This window comes from Hemitrygon akajei, chromosome 4 (genome assembly GCF_048418815.1).
Source record: "Hemitrygon akajei chromosome 4, sHemAka1.3, whole genome shotgun sequence".
Taxonomy (NCBI): Eukaryota; Metazoa; Chordata; class Chondrichthyes; order Myliobatiformes; family Dasyatidae; genus Hemitrygon; species Hemitrygon akajei.
Genome location: NC_133127.1, coordinates 63,385,110 through 63,407,691, shown reverse-complemented (window position 1 = coordinate 63,407,691; position 22,582 = coordinate 63,385,110).

The following is a 22,582-nucleotide window of genomic DNA, read 5'->3' as shown; positions in this document are numbered from 1 at the left end:
CACTCTCTCCCTTGGCCTACCAGAGGCCACATCCCTTACAAGCTTTTCCGCGGCTGCCGGGATCAGGCAGGGAGGTGAGCGTCCCCCGGCACTCTTTGGCGTGTCCTCCCTATTTGCATATCCTGATTTGTCCGACCTAGGGTCACAAAATATGGGTAGGGGTTCCCTAAACATCGGCAATTTTTACAAGTAGCATGCAACATTTCAAAAGACTTATTCAAAAGCAACTCTCAATTTCCCCCTCTGCACGGCCCATTCCAGTCCGTGTTCTCCCATAGTGCGCCCTCTTTCCAGGAGGGCCATGTCCTCCCCTTCCACCGGGAACAAGGGTGCCTGGTACGCCGGTGGAGGTCCATTCTTTCCAGTCAAGGCTCGATCTATAGTCCGGATGACTAGGGTCCTGATACAGGGTATGCAACAACAACCACACGTGATAAAGATAGCAATTGAAATAGACAGTCCTAGAGCCGACTGTCCCAGAAACGCTCCCCACTTGCCAGAGGTCTTATTTAGCCAGTAGAAAATGATGCCAGTTCTTGTCCCCCTCCCTTCTTACCTTTTAATGCCCTGTTGGAGACCTCGGTGACAGGGTATGGACCATGTCACCGTTTTCCGTTCCAGGTGAGCTTCCCCGGGCCTCGGAGGAACACTTCCACTCCTACCTTGATGGTGTCCGACCCTTGCGGCTGCTCACTGTTAGATTATTGAACTCGCACAGTTATCAATTTTACCATATTTCTGAAAACTCTCATATACTCTGTTACTCAACACACAAATGTCTGAGTTTTGGTAACTCGAAATTGAAGTGCTCCGTGGCTCCCTAGTACACAGAGAGGATCAAATGTGGGACGGTCGCCTTTCAAAACCTGACCTTCGCGTGGGAGATTTCTCCTCTTAACAACCAGTCTAAGGTAGGCGCCGTCAGTATCCCTGTGTACTACGGTGTACCGCGACACTTTTCTCCTCCTCACTCCTGAGACTTTTATGCCCTTTGTGGGTGGCGGGTACCCTCACTCAGAAGACTTTGCACCGGCGGAGGATCCTTCTAAAAACAGATAAGAAGAGTTAGTACTTACCAGTCACGATTCTGCACCGGGAATGATCTCTCCCAGGGTAATTTGGGGTTGGTGAGGATCCGTCAGCAGACAAGATCTAACTCGGTGATTTAACTATCTAGTGGAAGTCTTCGATATAACAGGCACTTCCTGACCTTAGTCGAGGTTGCGGCCGCAAGTTGTCTGCTGTCGGACCCGCCAGCCTGTGTTGTCTCTTCCCTCCCCACGTCGGGGTCACCAAATGTTGGGCTTGAAATTCTGCCCTGTGTTCGTTTAGGAAGAGAGACAACCAACACCGGAATATTACAAAACTTGGGTTTATTGCAGAATTCGTAACTGGTACAGCGAATACACGGAGTCGCTGGAGAAGGCGCGTTCCGTCTTCCCCTTACAATCTGCTCTTATTTATACCCCTTTTCCCCCCAGCACAACCCCCCGCTACATATTAGGTAATATCGGGCACTTGTGTCCATCTTATTGGCCCGATGCCATACACTCACGAGTTACCTGTTTCTTTTGTTTACTGAATCGCGTGACACTAGTAGTTTCGGTGTAGCGGAATCCCCAGTTTCGCTTCCCCCCTCCCTCGCATTCCGGTCTCCTAATATTACGTGAGCCACTCCTGACCTGTAATGGCAGTTTCGAATTAACCCTAACATTAACCCTAACAGAGTTCTTGTATTATCCCGTGACTCTTGCAGAATTACTTTCTGGAGTCAAGACTGTGAAGAAGTGTGCTACCAATGGGAGAAATTCAACTCCTAACACCCACTCGATGAGCTTGCTGCTCCTTTGCTTCACTTGTATAGATTATGTCCATCTTCTGAGTAAATATGGATGCAAAAAACCAGTTTAAGGTCTCCCTCATCTCTTTTGGCTTCATGTATAGATTCCGAAGTTCGAGAGGACCAATTTTGTCCCTTGCAATCCTTTTGCTCTTAACATATCTGCAGAAGCCCTTAGGATTCTCCTTTACCTTGTCTGCTAGAGCAACCTTGTGCTTCCTTTCAGCCTTCCTGATTTCTTTTTTAAGTGTTCTTTTGTGTTTCTTATACTCCATAAACTCCTCATTTGTTCCTATTTGCCTATACCTGCTAAACACCTCATTTTTTTCTTAAGCAGGGCCTCAGTATCTCTCAAAACTCAAGGTTTCCTAAACTTGTTGTCATTGCCTTTTATTCTGACAGGCACAAACAAGCTATGTACTCTCAAAATTTCACTTTTCAATACCTACAACTTACCAAGTACACCTTTGCTAGAAAACAACCTATTCCATTCCACACTTGTCAGATCCTGAACCATCACTTGTACTCTTTTCCATAGATGCTGCCTGGCCTTTTGAATTCCTCTAGCATTTTGTGTGTGTTGCTTGGATTTCCAGCATCTCCAGATTTTCCTTCGCTTGTCAGATCCTTTCTGATACCATTAAAGTAGGCCTTTCTCCAATTTGGAATCTCAATCCAAGGACCTGGCCAACCCTTTTCCATAACTACCTTGAAACTAATGGCAGTATGATCACTAGATGTAAAGTGTCCTTCTACACAAGCTTTTGTCACATGCCCGGCCTCATTCTCTAATAGGAGAGCAAGTATTGCACACACTCATTAGGACTTCTAGGCAATGATTAGAATCTCAATCTACAGATCAGACCTATCTTTTTGCATATTTACTTTGAAACTAATGCCATTGTGATCACTAGTTTCAGAGTGTTCTCCTCCATAAACTTCTGTCACTTGCCCTGTCTCACTCCCTAACAGGAGATCAAGTATCGCACGTTTTCTCATTGGGACTTTTATGTACTGATTAAGGAAACTTTCCTGAATACACTTGACAAACTCCATCCCATCTAGTCCTTTTACAGAATGGAAGACTCAGTCAATATCTTGAAAGTTAAAATCATCTATTATCATAACCTTATATTTTTTGCCACCATCTGTGATTTCTCTATGAATTTGGTCCTTCAGATGCCACAGACTATTGGGTGGTTGATAATATAGCTCCGTTAACATGGTCACACCTTTCTTATTCCTCAGTTCCACCCACAAAGCCTCACTAGACAAGTTCTCCAATCTGTCCTGTCTGAGCACTGCAGTGACATTTTCCTTGACTAATAATGCCACCATTCCTCCTTTAAACCCTCCCACTTTATCATGTCTAAAACAACAGAAACCCGAAATGTTGAGCTGCCAGTCCTGCCTCTCCTGAAACCAGGTCTAATTAATGGTCACAATATTATAACTCCATGTGTTGATCCATGCCCTGAGCTCATGTGCCTTTCCTACAGTACTTGCAAGCTTTTCACTAGGATATTAGTCCCTCACCGGTATAGGTGTAAACCATCTCTTCTGTACAGGTCCTACATTCCCTAGAAGAGAGCCCAATGATCCAACACTCTGAAGCCCTCCCTCCTACATCAATTCCTTAGCCACATGTTAAACTCCCTGATCTTATTCCTGGCTTTACCTGCTTCTGAGAAAAAGCAGGTTTACAGAAGGGAGACCATCAGTACAGTTTTGAAGCAATCTGAGCTTTCATTAATAAGCAGATTGCAAAGGATACCTAAATGCTGAATAAACAAAGCAGATCCATTTTGAAACCTTTGTATGGTATTAAGAAATGGATTCAGTTTCATGTGCATAGTATTGGCTCTGAAGGACTTAAATCAATTTAATAATCTTCAATATTTCACTGACTTTACATATTATTTCAGTGTAAGGCTCCTCATTTCAACTCAGCTTTGGTTATCACCGGTTTCACTGGAACTTCAGCTCCTTATTGTATCTTACTGCAGGCAGCTTCTTTGTGCAGCAGGGACTCAAGTAAATATGTTGCCAGGGAGGTGTCTGTAAGATTGATTTCTTTTACGAGTACTCATTGCTGCTACCTCATGCACACAGTGCCGATGTGGTTGCTGCACCGCAAAAGTTTCCTGACCTGATACGTATGGGCAAACCTTGTAAATTTTTTACAGATGTGCGTTTTTAAGTTTAACACTCTACAGAGGGTCCAAGGTGATTTAATTGTACAGTAACTAAATAACACAAGCTTGGGCATTAAATTGGCCTAGTTTTAGTATTTGCACAGCTGCCCCAACATATTGAAGAGAGTGTGCTATTTTGTAAAGTTAAGACTATTTCCTTCACTCCACACTACCCCTGGATTCAAATTCCAGTGATCAGGGCTAACTCTGTTTTGGCTAATATACTTAGTACTTAAACACTTGAATACCTATGGTAAGGTTTGGCATCAGACAAGATGGGTCAGCAATACAGGGATGAAAGGAAGAAAGAAAATATAATACAACATCGATTTTTTTTTATAAAGCTTTAATCTGTGGTTTGATTTCATAATCTCTGAGTCAATTAATTCAACCTTTTATTCTTTCACACAGCTCAGGCCTCATTAGTTTGTTTAAGGGTTATTTAGTGATTGACACTGTATGGCAAACTCTAAATGAATTAATTGCATGGTATGAGTTCACAATTAACTAGAGAATGTGAAATGTATGTAAGTATGGCCTCAGTTTTTCTGGTTAGCTTGCTTTATGTATCTTCACACTACTTAGATGAAGTGTTGGCAATATAAACCTCTGTCAGGATAGAGGAGAACTTGGAGATGATGGCTCTTCCACGTATATTGGTGACGGAGGATGCAGTGTTTGGAAGATGCTGTTTGAATAGCCTTGGACATTGCCATATTACATCTGTTCATAGTACACTCAGCAGGCTGGTAGCCGAGGTGCTTATAGAGTCAGCCTCTTTCGTAAGTCTGAGCTAAATCTAGCCAGGCAAGAAGATAACATTCTGTCACACTTCTGACAGTTTTGTGGGTGTTAAAGAAGAACTGGGGAGTTCAGCATCTGAACGTAATGCTACGTTTTTAATTAATTCTCATACCCACAGTATTTACTTCCTCAATCAAGTTGAGCTTCCGTCCAATGGTGATGCAGGTGGCATCATTATGGGAGAAGGATGGGTTAGGGAAGCAACAGGGAGAGCCATAAACAACATTTGCCTTTGAAATAGCGGGCAAAATCATGTCCTTTGGCAGTCATACAGTTAAAATCATTGAACCTTTCTGATTGTTGGTGCTACTAATCATGCCAAGTAGAGGCAAGTGAAAGCCCCTTAAGCAGCTCTGTGAATGACAGACAGTGTGAAGATGAAGGCATTAAGTGAGCTGACAAGAAAACTAGCACTTGTCTACACTGAAGAACCTGCACCAGTCACAAATCAAAAGATTAGTCCTTGATTCATGTAAGGATTCCACAGGCTTGTATGAATTTCATAAGTTAGGTTGTTACCTTCAATAAGTCACTAAATGGATGTGTTTCCTTTCTCTTTGAATCAATGTGGAAAAGAATGGCATGGTTTTTTTGGGGGGAAATGTCCCTCACCAAACTGCAGGTGTTTTCACATACACTCAGTGACCACTTCATTAGCTACACCTGTATGTCTGCTCATTAATGCAATTATCTAATCAGCTAGTCATTTGGCAGCAGCTCAATGCATGAAAGTTTGCTGACATGGTCAACAGGTTCTGTTGTTGATCAGGCCAAAAATCAGATGGGATGAATTGTCATCTAAGTGACTACAACTGTGCAATGTTTGTTGGTGCCAGACAGGGTGGTCTGAGTATCTCAGAACTGCTGAGATTTTCACACACAACAGTCTCTAGATTCTGCAGAAAATGGAGCAAAAAACAAAAAAACAAAAAAGAGGGTGGTGTTATGTTTTGAAACTCCAAAACACAAAACTAATTGAAATAATAACAAGGGAGCCGGAGACATATGCGTCTAATTTTAATTTTACTTTTAGCAATGTGTACACGTATGATGTGGTGGCATGATGACATATGCCATGAATGTACTTTTACATATAACCCATATTTAATTATTTAAGCAAAGAATTCTTAAATAAACAATATATTTCCAATATTACTCAAATATTACTGAAATATTAAATACACAACACTCCTACCTGCTTAGCTAAAGCCTCTTACTCTCAATATAGAATGCATCTCAACAGCATCAGGTTCTGGCACTTCCTCTGTGAAGTTTGTAGCAATTGACTCTGGGACTACAGGAAGGGTTATAATTTTTATAATGTTTTATTTCATAATTATATTTTATAATATTTTGAGAGATTTAGATCTTGAATGTCAAAATCTGCATCATATTTGACAATAAACTAGAGGGTCAAGTATAACTGCATTCAAAGTATGTTCAGCTACAGTAACCGAAGTTTATTGGGGCTATGAGAATCAGGACTTGTCAGATCCTGTTAATTTGCCAGTTGGTAGCACAATATGGAGGCAACATTTTGATACAAGTTCCTGCAGGGGTACATGTGGAAGGTAGTTTTGAAACCTTTTTGGGGCAGTGGTATTAGTAACTCTATTCTGATGGTGAATGAGAGGTCAATGCATTGATTTTCCTTGCTAAATAATAAACCCCTATTTTTGCATCTAAAATGTGCCCTGAGCAACTCTCAAAGCTTGACAAAGGAATAAAGTGCATTCTTCACTAACATTGACCTTACTGGTATCTTAAAACCAAACTTTAATTATTTATACTTGCAGCATTATGCAGCCACTGAGCACAAGCCTACCTTTCTTCTCTCAACAGCATTTTGCCCTCAAACACTCGAAGCAGAAATCTGACCTTATTCACCATTCAAAATTATGAGATCTCTTACTGTAAGAGTGAAAGGACAGGATTATGATCTCTTCTACCTGTCAATTTTTGTGAATTTTCCTAATTACCAATTGACAAGCCCCTTGGCTGAATGTACTTACTTCTCAAAAATTTGGCTGTTACATATCTCAGTCTTCAAATCTGCTGATCTCTTCTCCCTTGTTCCCTTGTTCCCTTCTTCTCTTCCACTTCTTTCCCTTAATTTCCTCTTCTGCACGTAAACCTTCTCTATTCCCCATCTCTCGTTCCGTTCCCCATCTAGTTTCCAGATCTCTTTTACCTCCATTCTACTAATATGTTTGAATTTTCTTCCTTTCTTCTTGCTTTCTTTCACTGTACACCTTTCTGAGCAGCTTCCAATATATTCATTCCCCTCCTTTTTTTCCAACTCTTCAACTTCCCACTTTTCCATATTCTTGTACACTCCAAAAAGATCTAAATTTCCGATGTCTGTTCACATACAGTTGGAGATTAATTTAGATTAAATTATATTCATTGGAAATGAAAACTATGTTCTACATACTTCTTAATCACTCTTACTCTGAAAAAGTCCAAGATTTCAATGTATAACTCCCATCTACTACTAAATAAAGCTTCAGTTCCTATATTTCTCTCTCAGATTTCATTTGAAATTAGATAAGAAAACATACTTTGACAAATCAATATATAATGACAAACCTAAATAAAAGTTGACCTAAGAAAACATTATTTAGCTGGAATTATTGCGTATTGTTGTTGTGTTGTTGCCTGGACTTGTCATTTACCATTGGACAGTGTGAAGTGTAAGTGTTTGTCTTGGACATTTTTATTGGGATCGTAAGACCCTGCCTGGACATTGGTAATTTAGAATACTGCAGATCCAGTTTACTGGTTCATTGGCGAGACCGATGGCAGGGGGATCTGCATTACCTCAGCAAGGCCATGGTGTCTCCTGTTGCATCTGACCAGGAGGGCAGATACAAGGGCAGTGTGGGCGTGCCCCTGCTGGGCACATTGGAACCTGTAATTGGATTGGAAGTGGGGCTTACCCATCGGTGCTGCTCTCCGGTGTTGGCTCAGTGGGAAAACTAGCTAGACCAGGACAACTTACTGTCAATTCTACACTCAAGCCACTCAGAGATGGACCACATATTTTCTGGTTCTTTGTGACTGTTTTTTTTTCCTGAAATCATAAACATAAATGCTATTTGTGCTTTCTGCTATGTGCAGTGTGCTGTGTACTGCTGGCAATTTGTTTTGCACCTTAGCCCTGGAGGAACATTATTTCATTTGTCTTATTCAACTTGGATTGAACACTTACAACCGAGGCAGGGGCCATACTATATACTATAAACTTATTCCAATTTATATTGATACCAGCCTTGCACTTACTTTAAAATGATGATGCTTCAAGAATAGATTAGGACAAAACCTATGTCTAAAATCTATATTAATAGTACACCATAAAATAATTATTATAACAGAGTTCATACACCTGTTGCTTAAAAACCAATCTAGAAGGAGACCTGCCAAATGGCGGTTGTAGTGACCACAGCAACTTATTTTATGCTGGAGCAGGGAATAGTATTTTAATGAGAACATAAGCTTTAATCAGAGCCTCAATGTGTTCTCTGTCTTAAGCATGCTGGAATATTAATTGCACATAATAATAGAGAAAGCATTAATTCATTGGGTTAAGTTTAACATCCAAGGGAAGATAATTTGTTATATTTTTAATTCTTCTACAGATTTGTTATTGTTCCTATAAACAGAGCATTCTAAGCAATGAAAAATTAATCTTCTTCCCTGATCCAACTAAGTGGAAATATTGGAAGAATGGAGGTTATAACCAAGTTTATTGTTGTCTATTTCATTCATCCCATTTGTTTCCACTTCCATGTAGAAATAACTGGTAGTCCTGAGAAAGAAGGGGTTAAAGACCCAAAGCCCACCTTAATCTTTGTTGATGCATTCTGTTCTTTCCATTCAAGCCTGGCACATAGCTTCTAAAGATTTTGATCCTGACCTAGGCCTTCAGTGAAAGTCTTGCTGATATTTTTGGTTGTTATAATTCCTCTATGACCTTCATCTAGTGCTCTATCAGCTCCCTGTAGCAGCTCAATTAAGAATGTTCTACTGTCATCCTAGAAGGCTCCTTGTTGACCCCCGAAATCCTGCCTCTAGCCTACTGTACAGGTGGAATATATCTAATACATATCATGGATTTGGAAAAGGGTGAACATGCAGGAGTGAGTGGAATATTCTTCCTGATTTAAGTTCTTACTGAGTTTACTCCTGGATCCATCAGAGCATAAAGTGAACCACCTTTTCCCTTCATGTTTACACTCTGCAAGCAGCGTAGAAAACTGACCTTTGTACACTGAATTTAATACATAAAATTTTATAATCCAATTATGGTGCAAAATCAGTTCTGCTTGAGTCAAAGCACTTAGTTCACCTCATTTAGAAGCACGAGGGCTAACGTTCTTAAATCACAACCATTCAGCTTAACACCATGCTTATGCAGTTTCTTGCAAATTACATTTGCTGGTTGCAGAGTTGACCTGGGTGTGAGAATGATATTTTGCTCTCTTTTTGAGGCTGTAAGATGATGATGTGACAGCCTGCCCCCAGCTTAAGTAAGGGCACCTTGAAAGATGATACTTTATTTCTCCAAAATTGCATGTGGTCTTGATTATATTAAGGAAATGTGTCTCATTAGTGCCAATATACAGTACTTCAAAAATCTCTCCAGCCACTTAATTGTGGCTAAACTAATGGTTGCATAGACTTTTGCACCACAGGCTGGCAATTGCTTCAAAGCTTAAACATCATAACCATTCTGTGATTGTTTTAATCCTCTGTTTCTCAAAATGATTGCAATTCCCCCTTCAATGCCTCCCTTGCAGAGTAAAAGCAATGTGATTAACTTTCTTTTTTTAGCTCTATCTGGATGAGTGAAAACTGCCTGCTTTTTGTACTTGTTTAATGTAGGAGTATTTTCAGTGAATTGCTGCTTGCTTATTGTAAATGCTTCAGTTGTGGATAAATTGTTGTCTTTGAGTCAGGTGGTTGTGAGCCATGGCTGGCCTTGCAAATTTTCCACTGCAGTACTGAGGGAGATATTTCAAGTAGTTGTCCAGGTCAATATTTTTTCCAAGTCATCCACTAAAGTAAACTTTCTAGTTCTAGTATTTGACTGGCCTATATGACACCCTCAAGTGATCCTTGGTCCTGCAGTATCTCCTTAAATCCTCTTGATCTAATCAAGCCAATGAATCTAATTGAGGCATCTGCTGTGTTCAGTGGCAGAGGTGGTGTACTGATGCAACAGTACTTTGTCTACTTCCAGGCTGCAATGTGCAGGTGCAGAAGTCAGGAACACAAAGATCCACAAAGGACACTTAGACAATGGTTTTCTTCTGAACAATAGCATTGGTCCAATGTCATAATTTTGTATCTGAGAGTTTCATAATCTGTAAAGAACGTCTCTCATGTTCTCACTTCATTCTGTGAAAAACCTCACTGAATGTCATACACTATGAGTACTATGATCTGAGACCTCCGTCGGTCGGAGGTGACCATGGATATTGCATCCTAGCTGTCTAGATACACAAGCCTAGGCAGTATAATATGGAGAGCAAGCTGATGCCCATGTAGCAAGCTTCCCCTCTCCATGCAACTGATGAACCCAAAGGAAGGGCAGAGACCGAACCATTTGGTACCAGTAGCATTGCAGGAGTTGCCAGCCAGCATTGAACTCAATGTAGGACTGCCTTAAGCACTCCAGCTCTGGATTTTTCCCTTGGGAGTTTACTGCTGAAGCCTTCCCCATAAGTGGGTATAGCCACAAGGCAGTGGAGGGTTGAGATAAGTTATCCCTCTCCGAAATGAGCTGCCAACTATGGCTGACAAGGCTTTATCTGCCTGAAGTGACTGGTTTTAAGGTTGCAGTAGCCCACCTTTGCCCATTCTCCTGTCAGTCGAAATGGTTCCGTTGAGCTAAGTAGTTAAGACACATGCAAAGACCAGGAGCTGGGTTTGGTTGTTAGAGGCTATTTCAGGTGCACACCATTGGGAGCACTTAATAGATAGTGGGAGCTTGTCCCCATTACCACCTCCGACTATAACAACCTTAAGGAATCTTAATGAACGCTATGAATGGTGCTATATAAAAGTAGGTTTTTAATTTCAATGGAATCTTGGACCGACTTGATTTACGTCCTTTAGTTTGATTCCAGCCCAACACTAATTCCTTTTGTGGTTTTAACACTAAATTTGTTCCAATTATAGTTGTGTCTTGCTCTGTTGCAACAGAAAGTAAGTTAAAAACAACCTTGCTTTATTAATATTTATGACGTGAAAGGTCTTCTTGTAAATTCAAATCAGGTTTTATAGATTGCAGTGCACCAAAGGTAAATGCAAAGAGCAAATCTACAAGAACACATTAATACAGCAGGTACAGTTCAGAGACCCATCAATATAATATTCAGCATATCAATAATTCCATTAACATTTTATTTGCTGCATAAAAGTTTTATATCAACACTTATACATACAGAGCTGTGCTACAAATTCAGGCCTGCAACAAGCCATGAAGTTGTAAATTATGGTGACATGTATTGTAATTATGAATTTTAAATGTAAGAAAGCATCTGAAATTGGCTCTGAGATGTGCTTCTTGTGTAGGAACCCAAAGGGTTGATGTTGCACTGTTTTAGGATGTGAGTTCCATTACATTCAGCAGAGAAATAGCCTGTATTGAAGGGCTGCGTAGTTTACTGTGAGTGCGGCGAACAGTATGTGAGGATTGAAGCTACCAGTTAAAAATTTGCCTGGTGCCATGTGTTACACCTGTGCCCCAACTCTGAGGGGCCGAAGGGTACAAAGTAGCCCCCTCCTTTTTGAGAATCGCAAGATTGCTATTAATTCAGGTCAGGAGACCCAGGAAATGAGAGAGAGAGACGTTTGGAATGTGTCCTGGCCTCCGCGATACAAAGCCACAGATAACGGCCATTGTCTCTTGGAGACGGAATTGTGTATTGAGTACTGTACTATTCATTGAAGCCCTCAGGGAATGATCAGAGGGGGCTGGTTGGGGGTTGGCATCATCCCAACCTGACTGACATCTGAGACCCCGTGAGTAAGGATAAAAGAGGGTCCGGGGAACAACCCCTTTAGACGCACCAGGAGAGACGCTGGAAGTCCCGTGACAGCGTTTAATAGCGACAGCCGGTGGGGCCCACGTGCGTCCTTTCCCTTTGCCGGGATTGGGGGCCTTACCATGGAAGAATGGCTTTAGCTAAAAGGAAAAACCACCACCAACGACATTTCGAAGGATCGACATCATAAAAAGGAAAACGGGCAAGTTCTAAAAATCCGTCTCTCTCTCCAACCAAAAGCTGCAGCCTGAATGAACTTGAGTGACTTTTATATTTCCATCGGACAATACATTATCCCCTAGACAACGATAGAGCTATTTCTTATTGATTATTATTATACCCGCGCTTTTAGATTTAGTATTGATGACGTATATTATCTGTATGTTTGCATTGATATTATTTTTGTGTATTTTTATCAATAAATACTGTTAAAAATAGTACCATCAGACTTCAATGGACCTCTCTATCTTTGCTGGTAAGTGACCCAGTTACGGGGTATGTAACACATGAGTTTAAGTCTTGTGCTAAGTTATTGTTGCAGTGGTTTGATAACCCCTGCAAAGAGATTTTTGACTGGGTTAGCAAAAATCACAGGACATTGGAGGCACTCTCTGCCATTTAAGTGACCTGTTGAGGCAAAAGGAATAGCTTGAGAAAGGGACACAGATATCAGGTTTTCTTTGTGGGACATTTTTGCTTCTTCTGAAGTCATGAAGATATGTTTGTGATATGCTTCATCCGTCTCTTTCTGCATCAGATTTTACTGGGAGAATATCCATGATGAACAAAGCATTTAAGTAGACCCAGGATCATTGCAGTATTTTATGACCCTAATATACTTCCAGATTGAAGGTCCTGCCTGATCCATCAAGTCCTTGAAGCTCCTTCAATTTACACATTGAAGGAACTTAAATAAACAATAAACTGACTATTTTAATGGTGAACCATGTAGCACAGATTAAAATTTTACCCTAATCTTTGGTGAGCTAACATACTCCATTGCATTGCACTGCTTAAGAAAATTAATGTATTAAATTAATATTGTTAATACCAAGTATTGTACAGATAATATGCTGAAACAACCAAAATACCCTAAAAGAATTCTGGTGTATATTGAACAGAGCAAAGCGGGGAAGACCTTAAAGGGTTAAATCAAGGTTTTACAACGCTCTGGAGGATATGTTTTTCAAATCCCTTGTCATATATATTAAAGATGTTGTGGGAATTGGTACAAGATGGGAAGGGACCTGTTGTATGAAAAAAAATTGGAACAAATTTATAGAGCATGAAGAAAATGGAATATAAATATTGAATTGTGTCGATGAATTAAATCCAGATTATGATTCAAAATGGACCTGTCTGGAAAAGTTGATATATTAAATAATATTTTAAGGTGACCTTTCAAAGAGACTTATGGAAAACTTCATAGCCACCAGAGAACATACTGATCTAATATAACTACCAATATATCTATCTAATATATATACCAAGTATCAAAGAGGAAGCATGACAGGAGATACAATCTGAAAGAAGTCATACCAATGTACATACTTCATTAGGAGGTTGAGGAGATTAGGTTTGTCACCAGTGCATCTCACAAATTTCTACAGATGCACCATGGAGAGCATACTGATGGTTTACATCACCACGTGGCATGAAGGCTCCAAGGCACAGGATCATAGAGGGCCAATGAGTGTTGTTGACTCAGCTAGCCCCATTGTGTGTACAAATCTCTTCACTATCGAGGACATTTTCAAGGTGATGGTGCCTCAAGAAGGCAACATTCATGAACCTCACCATCCAGCACATGACTTCTTCTCATTACTACCATCAGGGAGGAGGTACAGGAGCCTGAAAATGCACCCTTAATATTTTAGGAACAGCTTCTTTCCCTCCACTATCAGATTCTGAGCAGCTCATGAACCCATTACCACTGTCTCACTCTTCCACTTTTGCACTATTTATTTATTATATTTTATATTATGATTTATAATAATTGTTTATGTTTTGCATTGTCTTGCTCTGAAACAACAAACTTCGTAACAACTCTGGTTGGGTTTGCAAGACATTACTTCTTACAATGAGACATCCAATAGCATGAATGGCAGCGATGCTTCACTACCAGATGAGCTCAACGCCTTCTATGCCCACTTTGAAAGGGAGAATATAACTACAGCTGTGCAGATCCCTGCTGCACCCGGAGGCTGATATCAGGCTACCCTTCAGGAGGGTGAACTCTTGCAAGGTGGCAGTCCCCAATGGAGTACCTGGTAAAGCTCTGAAAACTTGTCGGAGTATTCAAGGACATTTTCAACCTCTCACTGCTATGGTCAGAAGCTCCGCCCGGCTTCAAAAAGGCAATAATTATACCAGTGCCCTAGAAGAGTAGTCTGAGCTGCCTTAATGACTATCGTCCAGTAGCACTCACATCCCCAGTGATGAAACCCTTTGAGAGGTTGGTCATGGCTAGAATCAACCCTGCCTCAGCAAGACCTCCTGGACACACTGCAATTTACCTTTCACCACAATAGGTCTATGGCAGATGCAATCTTAATGGCTTTTTACATGGCCTTAGATTGCATGGACAATACAAACATCTATGTCAGAATGCTGTTCATTGACTATAGCTCAGCATTTAACCCCATCATTCTCATAGTCCTGACTAATAAGCTACAGACTCTGAGCCTCTGTACCTCCCGCTACAATTGGATCCTTGACTTCTGAACTGGAAGACAACAATCTGTGCAGATAGGTAATAATATCTCCTCCTACTGATGATCAACACTGGGCCACATTAGGGGTGTGTGCTTAGCCCACTGCTCTACTCTCTCTTGTCCCATCACTGTGTGGCTAAGTATAGCTCAAATGCCATCTATAAATTTGTTGAAGATACAACCATTGTTGGTAGAATCTCAGATGGAGACGAGAGGGCGTACAGGAGCGAGATATACCAGCTTGTTGAGTAGTGTCACAGCAACAGCCTTGCACTCAAAGTCAGAAAGACCAAAGAGCTGATTGTGGATTTCAGGAAGGATAAGGCAAGGGAACATGAACAAATGTTCAGAGTTGGATCAGAAGCGGAGAGAGTGAGCAATTTCAAGTTCCTGGGTGTCAAGATCTCTGCGGATCTAACCTGGTCCCAACATATCGATGCAGCTACAAAGAAGACAAGAATGTGGCTATATTTCATTAGGAGTTTGGGGAGATTTGGTTTGTCACATAAAACACTTGAAAACTTCTACTGATGTACCATGGAGAGCATTCTGACAGGCTGCATCACTATCTGATATGGGAGGTGGGGGTGCTACTGCACAGTATCGAAAGAAGCTACAGAAAGTTGTAAAAGTAGTCAGCTCCATCATGAGTACTAGCTTCTGTGGAATCCAAAACATCTTCAAGGAGCGGTGCCTCAGAAAGGCGGTGTCCATTATTAAGGACCTCCATCACCCATGAGATGCCTTTTTCTTACTGTAACCATCAGGTAGGAGATACAGAAGCCTGAAGGCACACACTCAGTGATTCAGGAACAGCTTCTTCCTCTCTGCCATCCGATTCCTAAATGGACATTGAATCCATGAACACTACCCCACTTCTTTTTAATATTATTTCTGTTTTTTGCATTATTTTTAATTTAACTACTTAATATGCATATATACTTACTGTAATTGATTTACAATTGCCACTGCTGCAAAGTTAGCAGATTTCATGACATATGCCGGTGATATTAAACCTGATTCTGAATTTGATTCTGAAAGCACTTATTTAATTCATAAGCCCAGGCTTTCTCTTTGAAAGAGTTGTTCAGTCTGTTCCATCCACCTGCAACATTTTTCATAGCCATTTACCTTGTTTTAACCATTCCAACTGTAAATCTAGTTTTCTTTGGAAAGTTACCATTAAACCTGTGTCTACCACCCTCTCAGGGACTGCAGACCAAAACCTAATAACATGCTTTGCTATTAAAATAAACCTTCTTACCTTACTATTGGCTGTTTCTACAATTATATTCAAGTTGTGTCCTCTGGTTACTGATTCTCCTGCCATATTCTTTTGTAGTTCTCATTCTGTCAGAATGGGAAATCTTGAATCCAGCATAACAATATATATTATTGTATTTACATTTTCTTTTTAAACTTTTTATTCTATTTTATAACACTTATTGAGCTAATCATTGTCAGCACTGCAAACTGGAACAGTTTTTCCATTCAGATATTCTGTCTTATCATTGACATTACAAGGCCTGCTTCCATTATAACTTTTCTCCTCTTCTGCTTCAGCGATTTGTCCTAGATTCACTCGATCAAGTTATCCAGATATTTGCATTCAGTAGCCTTTGTTCCTTCTCTGCAAAATAGCAATTTTGAAGTTACAGTAACATAAGAGTTAAGGACAATGTCTAGGCAGAGATAGCCCAGGCCAGTTGTAATCAAGTTGGACCTTTGAAGTGAGACCACCGGAGACACCACTGCTTCTTACGGATGAGATAGGCTGGCATGACTTTGGCAGTGCATACTCAAGCTAGACATGTGAGGCCTCTGTAGTGAGATTGTTCCAGAAATGCCTTCCTAAAGCATAGCGCCCTTTACACAACAGTGGGTGCCAAAAGGATGTGAAGCATACCCAACAACTAAGAGACAATTGTCATCAATAACTTCAAAATATCTATTTCTATTGATTTTTCACATCTCTATTGGAAATAGTAATTGATCTTCTAAGTGAGGAGCTTAAACATATACAATTTACCATTTCTGTATAAAAATAACAGATTTCCGTCCTGGCTTCAAATCAGTGTGGGTAACAAAGGGCCATGCTGTTTTCCTTGTGCACAAGTAAAGTCAAAAGAATGTTTGAGCCATGTGTTCTGGGCCCAGCTATTTTAATTATTTTCTTTTGTTTTATTATCAGCAATGACAGCAATGTGATGGCAGAAGCACAAGATTTTCAGATGCTTGAACAATGCAGAGCTGTTTTGCTTCAATTATTTATGTTATTTTCTTTCAAAATATACTTTTCTTTTATTATTGAATTAATTGTCCTTTTGTGACTGGAGTCTTTCCTTCAATATTGCATGTAGTGAAGTCCATGACAAATAAATCACTTCTCATTCAGTGCGGTGTTTAACGTTAAGGACTGTGGAGCAAGTAGTTTTGACTACTACACCCTGTCTCCAAGTACTTTGACTGAACAAGACTCAGGTCTCTTTGCATGGGACGTAGAGCTATGATGCCCTGTGCTAAGAAGTAGCATATTAATAAATGACATTTCCCTTCATAATTTTATGTGTGCATGTCTTCAGAAGTATGATAGGCATCTGTGACTTGCTTCCACAGAAAGAGAAATTGTCTGAGTTTACATGCATTATACTCTCAGCTGACGCATCAGAGCTATTTTTGAAGTGCCATACCCAAATTCTTGATATAGAATGGGATCATGCTGTAATGAGTGAGAGGGAATATGGTGTATACATTTAGTTGCTGTCCTGACCTTCTGTGCAGAATAAATATTGACTTTGGGAAAGTGATAATTTCTCCTTAATTGAGTTTACCTCTTTAATTAAAATTAATATCAGACATGATTTTAACATAAGCCAAACTTGAAATTGAGTATGAGAATGAGAGATCTACCTTAATCAAACTCACTTGGTTTAAATGTATCTGATTTACTCAGTTTCAGTTTAACGTGGTTTAGAGAATAATTTTGTGCAAGCATCATCTAATTAACACCAGTTCTTACAGCCTAGTCAACTGATCAAGTCAACAATAAGGAACTTGGGAAATGAAAAGCATTGTCTGCCCCAGGCCTGATTTATATACACATGCATATTTGAATAAATACATAATGCTGCTTTTGTGGAAATTTGGCAAGATGAATCCCCTCATAGAGCTGGACAGGAAGTCAGCTCACTGGCTGAAATTACTGACATAATTATCCTTCATATTCGATTATTTTTATTGTGGCAGACAAAATACTTCAGAAATATATTTTTCATCAGGGTCTAGAAGTTTAATGTTGTCAAAATAATAGTGAGGCAGCCTCCTCCATTATTTGGGTGATAAGGAGATAGTTTTGAGCACACATGTGCAGACAGCTATAGAAGACAAAATGTTCCTTTTTCAGAAAGCAGGGAATGCTGGAATTACTCGATAGATCAGGCAACATCACTTGGCAGAGAAACAGTGTTGACGTTCTGGGTCAAAGGTCCTTCATCAGAACTGAAAAGAGAAGTGTGTCCTAAATTCCAGAGAAGGGAACTTAGAGCACATTGAGTATCTGTGACAGGGTGTGGGCCAAAACAGGCAGCTGGATGATTTAAACCATGGTTTAATGTTGGTGAGGAGTGCCCTTGCTATTTTCCTATTCTTGTTGCTTAAGTACCAGTCACATTAATTGCCCATTTATTCTCACTCTCAACTCATTGTTTCTGGCCTCTTATATCACTGTAATGATCTGAGTATAAGGTACTTCATCTCACTCTCTGACCAGGACCTTACGATCATGGGGCCTTAAGAATGAGCTTTACAATTTCAGGACAATTCTTCACTGATATACTCTAGCTGGAATTCTTTCTATTTCAATTATTTCATGTTGTTTCTCTATCACTTTGTTCCAACCACAACTTTTTAGATTAATTGCTTTTTTGATATGTTTGATCTACACCCTATCAAGGACTGTTCCTCAGTTCACTCTGTGTCTAATCACCTTTTCAGTTCTGATGAAGGATCACTGACTCTAGGCATGAACAATGCTTCTCTCCTCTTGTCTGGTACACACCTTGGAGAAACAAAGGTGATGGAAAGAACTATGGGCTTCAACCTGGAAACACTGACAACCACGTTGTACTTCAACAAAATGCTGGAGGAACGCAGTGGGTCAAACACCATCCATGGAGAAAGTTGAGACCCTTCATCAGAACTACTTGACCTGTTGAGTTCATCAAGCATTTTGTATTCGTTGTTCTGGATTTCCAACATCTGCTGATTTTCAGATGAGTAATGGTGAATAAAGCAATCCAGATTTCTAGATATAATCTGCGGGATGTGGATTCTAGCCATACATTTCAAATATATCTTGAACATCTGGCTCATTTTATGGGGGGGGGGGGGAGAGTATCCTGCAATCATTAACTAGATATTAATACAGTTACAATGTGTCATCTTTTTGTCTTATGATGTATATCTACAGAGACATCTGACTAGACAATTGTAGTTTTCCTGCTTGATTTTATCAGAGTAGTCTAACCCAAGTACTCGCAGCATTATGCCTTTTTGGATTTACAGTACATATTTCAACATTCACCGATCTTTTATTGTAACCCAACTGTGTGGGTTGGTAGCAAATAAGAATATAAAACCAGAGCACCCTTGTGAGGAACACTCCAACATTCTAACTTCCAAATAATAGAGAAAAGGTGTAATGTAATGAATTGCAAATAAAAAATATCCAGACAATTATCAAGTTAACTTCTAATGCAAAGGCTAGAAATCAACATGTTCACAAATTTATTGGAGCCACTTGATGGATTAGTAGATTTAATCTCTATCGTGTTAAATTTAATTTGATCTAACTTACTGCAAATTTTATTTTGGGGAAATAACCAAAAACCTAGGGACATGGTAAGAAGCACAATTTAATTGTGACTTAAGTAATAGTTAACATTCTTGCCAGAAATGTGTGTAATCGGCCAGACCCATGCACAGATATTTGGAAGCATGATTTGTGTTGCTGGCTCAGAATCTATCTGGCACCTCCTGCCACTCGCTCTGCACAAGGAAACAGGATCATGCTGGCACACTGCGGCTGCTGCAAGGTATCTTAAGCTCCCCAAATTATCACACTTCCTGCCTGTCAATAACTTTAAAATTTTGCTTCCCTCTGCAGCATTTAACATTTATTTTCTCTCTTTTCCATTTCCAACGAAGGGTATTTGCCCTGAAATACAGCTTTTGTTTCTCTCTCCACAGATACTACCTGACTTGCAATGTATTTCCAGCATTTTCAGAATTGCTGCACCTGCACTTATTTATTCTTGTTTTCACATCTGGCTCTGTGCTTGAACAAGGAAAGAGGGTGGGATGTCTCCTTTGATTTTTGTACCTGCCTGCTGTTGGTGTTGCTGCCAAAATAACCTGATGCTGAAAACTATAGTCAAAAGAAAGGAGTAGGGATGTTCAGACTTTTCTTGTTCATTTTAATCCACCTTTCCTGAGCCTCAGGCTGTACTAGCACATGTTGTGGGGAAGTCATTTGATGCTGGTAAGTTTTGCAATCATCACATCACTACTGCAGTGCATGGGTCAGAAAATTTGGAGAACTTTTCTGCTACAGCCAGTATCTGTTTAAGGCATGCCACCCTTATATCCCACAAATGCAGTCTAGTCAAGAACTGACTGAAGGAAAACAGTAAATTGCATTGCATGGCGATCGCACTGAATGCAATACTGATTGTACTCCAGTTGTTCTGGAAACCGATTTGCTGAATATTTTGCCATAATTCCTGTGGGATTGTGCTCAATGAACTGTAAACCAGGAAATAAATGAAACAGTTTGACTGCTTTAGATATGGCAACAGATTCCATGGCCCCAAGAACAGTTATTGAAACAAATGTCAGGGCTAATGAATTAGATTTCCTAGAAAAGTGATTCATCAGAGGAGATATTTTGCTTTGCAACCTGAAGTATTTGATGAAGAATCCAGTGAGTATTGAAATATTAGGTAGGCTTCCTTAATAATGTGCATTCCATTAAACCTGAGCTTTGAGCAGTGAAAATCAAACTGTTGGAGAAAACCTATCGAGTAACAAATATTGTGATGGAAAAGATTGTCGATGTTTCAGGTCTAGACCATGCATCAGGACCCTTGTGTCTCTCTTGAGTTTCTATTATCCCTTGCACCCAAGTGAGCAATGTCAATCAGGCAGAGGGTTCGGACCATGTGAGCAATTGGGAAAATGACAACAACTGCCTGGACACTTCTGTAAAACTACTTGACATAATTTTTCTGTTTCTCTCTCCTTTAAACAGGGCAAAGAAAATCCACAGGAATATTCAATGGCAGGTTATTAGAGAAAATGGGTACACCAAAATCAATCTATCTGCTCTTTCCTGTGAAAATTCAATTTGAACATAAAGAAATTTGAAAGTATGTCCTGAATATGTATTGACAATTAAATTTTGTTAAATTACAGAATCGGACAAAAAACAGTTTGTGCTATTTTTATGAAAGATATATCCAATTAGTTTTAGCTTCTCTACTTCCTCCAGTTCACTAAAATGTTTTTCCACTGTTAATCACTTGCCCAATTCTCCTTTGAAAGTTACTGTTGAAACTTCCTCCACCACTAATCTGAGCAGTGCATTAATTCAAAATATTTCCTCTAGCTCTTCTAATAATTCCTGTAGGTTTGTCCTCTGATTACTCCTGTAATTACTCCTATAATTCTGCCTGTAACTGGGACAACACCAACTCTCTTTGTGTAACTGAAATTCCTTATCCCTGGAAAATCATTCTGGTACTGTAAATCTCCTCTTTGTGCTCTTCAATACTTCAATGTGCTTCTTGGTATCCAGAAATACACCAAATGAAGTCTAATCAGGTGCTTATATAATATTAGCATTAGATTGTTATTCTTTTGCTCTTTCACAAGGATGTGTTAAGCACCTTTAACAGTCTTCTTGGATTCTACCTATCACCACTTGAGATAAGAGATGAAGAAAGTGACACTCAAACTATTTTATTATGGGTGTGAGCTTTTTAAAGCACAGTCTAGATGATTTATTGCACTTACATGCTGTAGGTCCTGTTCTATTCTTTGTAATTTCACCTGATATTTTTAACAATTGCACCCACTTGGAATTGGTATGAGAAGATACAGACACATTGGTTGGAAGTCATTTTATTGTGCTCTGCTGAATTTGCTTCATGTAGGAGTATACTATTAAAAAATCTCCTCATTTCTTCTAAGGCTCTTTAGTTAATTAGTTTAAGCCTTTGTCTTCTTGTCTGAGACTCTTCCTTTAGTTTACTTACACTAACAATGCCTCATGATTTGGAACATCTATATTAAATCTCCCCTTAAGTAAGGCATTTGAGATCTCCATCGTGGTGCATATTCAGTTAATTATAGACCAGCTGGCGAATAACATTGGCAGCAAAATTAATAGAATCTCTCCTAAAGCTGAATATTGAAGCATGTTTAGAAAAAGATAATAATGAATAGTCATCATGAATTTCTAAAAGGGAAATTCTTGTTTGACTAATCTGATTGATTTTTTTCAGGAGGTAACAGAAAGCAGAAGATAGTAATGCAGTTGATGTAAATTATCTGGATTTTCAAAATGTCTTTGATATGGTTTCCCCTTGATAAGGTAATGCCAGAGAATGTGGAGGTGGACAAGAATTAGAATGAGTTATGTTATGTTTTGTAACTCTTAAAGACAGGAGCCCAGGAGAACATGTCTTAGTTTCCGTTTTACTTTAAACGCGACACACAGGTATGATGTGGTGGTGTGATGACATTTGCGATTCACATATGATTACATATAACCTATAATAAATTATTTCAACAAGCAAAGAATGCTTAATCAAACAATATATTTACAATATTACTCAAATATTACTGAAATGTTAAATACACAGCATTCCTCTCTGCTTAGCTTTCTGAAACCTGGGTGTGCCATTTTCATTTAACACT